The sequence below is a fragment of the Oreochromis niloticus genome, linkage group LG11 (genome assembly GCF_001858045.2).
Source record: "Oreochromis niloticus isolate F11D_XX linkage group LG11, O_niloticus_UMD_NMBU, whole genome shotgun sequence".
NCBI lineage: Eukaryota > Metazoa > Chordata > Actinopteri > Cichliformes > Cichlidae > Oreochromis > Oreochromis niloticus.
In genome coordinates, this window is record NC_031976.2 from 18,808,076 (window position 1) to 18,815,110 (window position 7,035).

Below are 7,035 nucleotides of genomic sequence, written 5' to 3' on the forward strand. Positions count from 1 at the left end.
ACCTCCCATCCCCCTTCTTTCACACCCACAAAAGGCTTGCATGCAGACTTCGGCCAAGATTTAAAACTGACCTAACATAAAATCTAAGATTTCAGTGAGCATTGTTTTTAAAAAAATCCTTCACAAATCATGTTTAGGAATAAAATGAAAACACTTGATATAGAACATATGGTAGTGAGGCACGGAAACTTGAGGACATTATTATGGCAGAGTTTTTTCTGAGTGAGGAAGTTGAAGGGTACGATGACCTCATCTGAGTTTCTGCAGGGAAGTTGAATTCATGTCTAAAGAGAAACACTAAGAAGTGAGACAGAAGCAGAGTGTGATTTAGAGACTGCTCAAGCCAAACAGGGTAAGACTCTCGATCTTCTCTACTGCACTGAAAAAAATCTTTCTTAAAAATACATATTTGCATTTGTGCACATCCATCTGTGTATATTTGTAGATTGTTTGTTTTTTTCATGTTAGAAAAAAATAATTTAAAAAGTCATTAAAGCCTATGTGGATTACAGCTGCTGTCACAATCCACAGACACTTTTTGTCGTTTTTACTCTTACTGGGTTTGATGATAACTAACATTATTTTTGTTGCTTTTTGGTCTGTAAATGTGTGATTCTTTAAACGGCTATAATTTTAAGACATAATATCTTTCACTTTTGAATTTTCTTGCTGTCTCTTTCCAGCTTCCTTAAAATAATTAAGAAACAAATTTAATAAAACAGTATCGTGTGTCGTATCCACCAAATATGGCAAAGAAGTAGCAATAATATATGCAACTGTTTCCTGAATGCAACACAATAACCATAAATAATCACCTCAAAGTGTTAGAAAAAGTTCAAGGAAACCTTCGTTCTTACTTTTTAAAATCCTCCTAAAAGATTTTTTTCAGATAATTTAAGTATTGTGATTGAAATAAACATTACGGCAACGTTTCTCTCATATGTGTTATCATTTGTCCCTTGTAGTGGACATCGGGTCTTGGTTGCTTACAGGCTGATGTGATGTAATGATATTTGTCCATTTTTGTGTGGATGTCTTTTTATTTCATTAATATTAAAACCGTTAAATGATGGAATACTGTTATTATAACAAAGAACTCCTCATAGTCAACTTTTTCCCCCCATTCTGTGCATGTAAATACTCACCTAACAATGATTTAACAATGATCGTGGATGGCATTACAGAGGACTGAGTGAGAAAGGATTTTACTCGGACCTGTAGAAGGGGAGTCGTACTCAGTGCTGTCGGGAGATGAGGTGAAGGAGGGCCAGACTGAAAGGTTTTGAGGGCCCTGAACAGGAGCAAAATGATGACACCCTAATATGGATGGGAAGCATTGTGTAAATTAGGATTTGGAAGTTGTGGGATTGTGTTTCTCAGCGGCCATACAGGACACAGACCTGTGAAGGGAATCATCCTTCGGTGGTCTCAGCGTTGTGGTCAGCACCTCTTAACAGGGCTTTAATTCTTTTTTGTTACTTTGATGGACGCCTAATCTCTCTTGACCTATATATATTACTAGGAACCACTACATTTGGATCTTATGTTATCTGAGTCATGCGTGAACACAGATATGTTGAAGAGTATTTTCGGTTTTAATGTTGCCTTTGAGGATGAGCACCTCCCTCTGGTCTGGTCTGTGCTGACATTTTTTTTCTAAAACCTACTTACCTATTTTCCATCTGATATAATCAGCACCAGCTGTGGTTAAGAGCAATGTTGTTCTGTTTTCATGTTTCATGTTAAAAATAATTCCCTGGTTGAAACTGAATTGATGAAGACAGGAGAGGTAAAGCTTCGTGCACTTCTAGTATGAATTATATAAATCAAAAGGGTAAAAAAGACATCAGACTCAAAGCTGGTGTGTGTGTGTGTGTGTGTGTGTGTGTGTGTGTGTGTGTGTGTGTGTGTGTGTGAAATCGTAGTCTAGAAATCGTAAGCCCTTTATCAAAGAATACTTCTTCTGACATTTCACCTCAAACCCTGGTATGTTCTCCGCTGAGCTTTCACCTTCGTCCTTTAATGTCTGGCCTTCCCCCACGTCGTCTCCTGACAGCTCTTGATCTGACTCTACTTCCACAATATTGAGTAAAAACCTTTCTGCCTCACTCTGCCCTCTGCTTCTTGAAGTATTGACCCAGGTTGAAAATAAATAAGAGGTAGTAAGTCCTGCTGTCTCGTGCAGAGATAAATATTTTTGTTTTCAAAGGGATAAAATTACTATTCATTTCTAAAGTCCCACTAAATCAAAGGTAAGACTCTCAAATTTTATCACTCAAACTCCTGTGTGGCTATAAAACGTGGAAACTGCAGTTCCTCTTATTTTGAAAAGAAAGTCCATGTGCTCTGTTAGCCAGGCCCCACAAATGTGGTATCAATAGAAAGACCAGGATGTCCTCTTGACAGTACAGTAGGCCTCATATAGATTGCATAAATTGTGTTCTCATATGCATGTCCTCTGCAGAGGACAAAGGTAATTGCTGGATCTTTTACATGCACAGTTACATTACAGTATTTTATTTAAAAAAAATACCATGTAACTGTTCTCAAGGCCTTTGCAGTAGTTGCGCCATATTAAGGCTAAAAAATGCACCACACACTATGCAAGTTAACAATTAGCTAACAATGATTTAATTATACATGTTAATGAAAATAATTATCTCTCCAGACCAGAAGCACCATGGCCTGCGCTGATGTTGATATGGACATCCATGATGAGGATGATCGGCACAGAGGTGGACAGAGGGAGCAGCCAGTAGTGCGTTATTATCAGGCCTCTGAGATGATACCAGACAAGAAAGGGCCACTGCACGATCTGATGCAGAAACATCCAGCTGTGTTGGGGGTAAGAGTGCTCAAACAACAAGCATAATAGCTGTGAAGGGAGCAAAGTCTTTGTGAAGTGTGAATTTGAGTGATGTCCCACAGAGTGTTTGCACGCTGATGGCTGCTAATACCAGGAAAAGGAGAAAATACAATAGTACAAACTACTTTCTCAGCAAAGATACCAGCAGTTATTAAACACTATAAGCTCTCATAAATGCAAAAGATTTACTGACTTGCATAATGTCTCATATTGAATTTGTTATTTTGTGTGTTATTTAAGATGCTTCACACTTCGCATGTTGCACATTGAGAAAAAAAACAAGGACCAAAACTGTTTCATTTTCTCATACCTAAATGTATGAATGTTACATAGACATACACAGGGGAATTTTTATTTGTTACTTTTGAATTTAATGTTTAAAAATATTTATGAGTATTCATGCAAAGCAGATATGATGTGTAGACCTACCCAAAATAACAAGAGCACTTTGAGCAGATGTGGGCAGTAGCAACAGGAAATGCTCGGTGGAAGTTTTTGTTGCTTCATGTATAAAGACTGTTTCATACAACCCTTTCTAATGTGCTAATTGGTAACACTAAAAAGTGTGCACAGTTGCTTTTAAACCTAAAGGATAGGTAACAAAGTTCACAAACTTGTTTATTTAATATTAATAACATCGAATAATTGCTCATAATGCATACTGCATTTTTTTTGCCTTCATTTGTTTATGTAGGCATGTTTATTCAGTAGCTCTTTAGAGTAATGACCTACAGTAACTGATTAACATACATAAGAACAGTTTTCCACATTAAAATTAATTAAGAATGTTCTCTTCAGGAAATTATAAATAAAAAAGGGTTATTGTAAGAGGATCTGAGGTTGATCTGTCCTGGTGCTGTGGAAATGTGTCTGGGATTTATTAAGTTACCTGTATTTAACCAGGAAGTGCCACTGAGATACAGTCAATCCATCCAATTTACAAGAGAGATGGGATCAAGATGGGATCATATAAAATGTTTGTATTTTACTGTATAAAATACAACAAACGCATCATAAAATACAAAATCTACAGTATAACAAACAATATACTAATACCCAACACAAACACATTAGAAAAGTTCATCCACATCTCATTAACTGTTTCTTATAATTTAACAATTTTTAACAAATATACGCGTCAAAGTTGACCCCTTTCTGCAAACTAGTCCATGCCACAGCGCGTAGTAAGAAAATACTGCTTTCACCAGGTCTGTCAAAACCCTCGGCACATCTAAAAGCAACTGTTATAGGCGCATAGCTGGTAACTATTGGTACTTGGGCAGAAGGTACAAAGTACAAACTGTATTGCTATATAGATAAAAATGACTACCAATGCTATTTTCTGCATACTGGCCTACCATAGAGAATGCAGCGGCGATTCAGAGACTTTGCAATAAACTGTAGAGAAGTGTGGTACGCAAGAATCTGTAAACCTGAGGAGACAGTACAGTACATGACTATAATAAATCACAGAAAGAAAAGTTGCTTGCGCCTATTTTTTCTTAGAAAAAACTGTAAAGTAATTTTAGTCCTCAAATAAAAACCTTCGCTCTGAGCTTCCTGGAAAGATTAGCAATGTGCACTTTATAAAGCAGCTTATCATTTACCCAAACACTTGTATGTGTCGGATATAACAGTGGTTAAAATCATCAAACCGCTGTTAGCCAGCTTTTCAGAAGACCATAAATGTTGTAAATGTTTCTCATACCTGTCCACAGCACAATGCTGTTTTCTGTCCCTGCACTTATGATCATGTGAGCGCAACAATTTTCATTTGTAAAGTATTATTGTTGCGCCTGGGCGTGCATGGGATAATGATGATTCTTTTCGTATATCATCATGTGAAGATGAAACTTTTCGTGGGACCTGAAAAGCTGAAGTTTTGTCAGTTTGTTGGTGTGGAGCAGTCCGGTGCATGTAATCCTCCCCGGATTGGAGGTCTCAGCAAATTCACTCCAAGGTCAAACCGTGCAATTCTCATAAAATTGCAAAAAACCCAAGAGCCACATCTCAGGCTCTACAGGCCTCAGTTAGTATCTTAAATGTTGAATGATTATGATCGTACAGTTTTAAAAAAGCCTAAATCGAATAACTTGTTTGGAAGACGTGCCAGAAGAAAGAATCTTCTCCGTAAAAAGAACACGGCTGCACAGTTTAGGTTTGCAAAACTGCATCTGAAGCAAGACTTCTGGAATCTTTTCGACATGTGAGACCAAAGCACAGATGTTTGATCATAATGCACAGCAGCATGTTTGGCAAAAGAAACATAGCATATTAGCAGAAACACCGCATGCAAACTGTCAAAGATAAAGGGTGGAGGTGTGATGATTTGTGCTTATTTTTGCAGCTACAGGACCTGGGGACTTTACACTCATTGAGGTGACTGTAAACTCCTCTGTATATCAAATTATTTTAGAGACAAATGTGAGGTCATCTGTCCAACAGCAACAGTTTTGCTGAAAAGCAGGTCACGCAACAGGCCAGTAGAAAAGTTGAAAAAACAACCCCAAAAAGAAGATAATCAAGATGGTGCAATAGCCCAATGAAAATCCAGACCTCAACTCTAATTGAAATGCCCTGGCTGTGGCAAGAGCTGCATATAAATGAATGCCCACAAACCTCAATGAACCTAAAGCTGTTGTAAAGAAAAGTGAGGCACAATTCTTCCCCACCAGTGTGAGTGACCGATAAACTATACATACATACAGGAACTTGAAGTTATTGCTGCTAAAAGTGGCTCTACAAGCTGTTGAATCATGTGGTGTGAGAAAGAAACTGCTGTGAATAATTAGCCGACTGTGAAAAATCTCTTTCACAAAACTGTATTTGTCATGAAGCAATCCTTGTGTTTCTGAGCTTTACATAACAGGTGAATGTATCCCTCTTATGTTAGGCTCACAAGCCGCACACAGCACAATGTAATCTCAAATAGGCCGACCAATAAAACCATGAACTCGCTAATATGCATGAATAAAAATAAGTCCAGGTTCTACAACATCTCGGTCTTTTCACATGCAGTCCATCTGATACAAAGAAATGTGTCACCACAGCTTGTTGGCTTAATCACTTTCCTCCACTACCTCCAGGCCACGGCCACAAGTCTGTGTCAATAAGAAGCCTTTAAAGGTGACAACGAAGAAGTCAAGAATTCAGACTTTGTCTATGATGTGATCCATGCTTGAGAACTCACTACAGAATGCTTCCTAATGCGAAATACAGTTGACCCAAATGCTTCTGCAAGGGGCTCAATTCGATTCAAGCCCAGCCCCTTTCATCCATATCATCCCATCTTATAAAGGAAATAAAGAAATCTCTAAAAAAACAGTGTTGATCTTAATGGCATGTAAATATTAATATTTTTCTGTCGCTCCGTTAGTCTTTGCAGATGGTGAGTGGCCTCCTCAGCATCGGAGTGGGAATAGTTTTTGCAGCAACCCAGGAGATCCATGAGTCGCTTTTCTCTCTGTTCAGAGTTTCCCAACTGAGCGGCTCACTGGTACGTCTCTGCTCAAACAGAAAATTACGCACTAAGTAGCGAAGACTCATTTCTGGGACTTTCTAAACTCTATTTTCCTCCTTCGCAGTTCATAATCGCTGGAATTGTTTCCAACCTGTTGTTCAAATACCCAGCATTGCTTAGTGTGAGTAAAACCCAGCACAAGTCTGAAAATACAGCTACAGATGGTGAATGTGATAATTGGTTTAAAGAACACTGTGTTTTTGTTGTTTTGTTTTTTACAGGTGTGCCTCACAGTAAACGGTGGCTGCATTATCGTGGCCTTTCTTGCAGTTCTTCTGATAAGCGTCGACCTGGCCAGGTGGGATCCACAAAATGAAGAGCATCTGAGGGTATGACACATTATAAATATGACAAAACGATGAGCTGTTTCTTTATATTTTTGTAAAAGAAATCTAATGTTTTTATTTGTTTGTTTCTAGCAGATGGAGATACTGGAGCTTTGTGTACTGGGGCTTGAAGTTTCCCTCTCTGCAGTCCTCTGCTTCTGGTTCTCCAAAGAGAAACGTGCGAAAAACAAATAATCAAACTGATGAAATTTGCTGAGAAGAAAGTGAGAATAAATAATACTATACTGTAAATAAAGTGTTTGAATGAAGAGGAATAGGGAACAATATATTTATGCTTAAAAGAAGTTAAGTGATGCAAACCT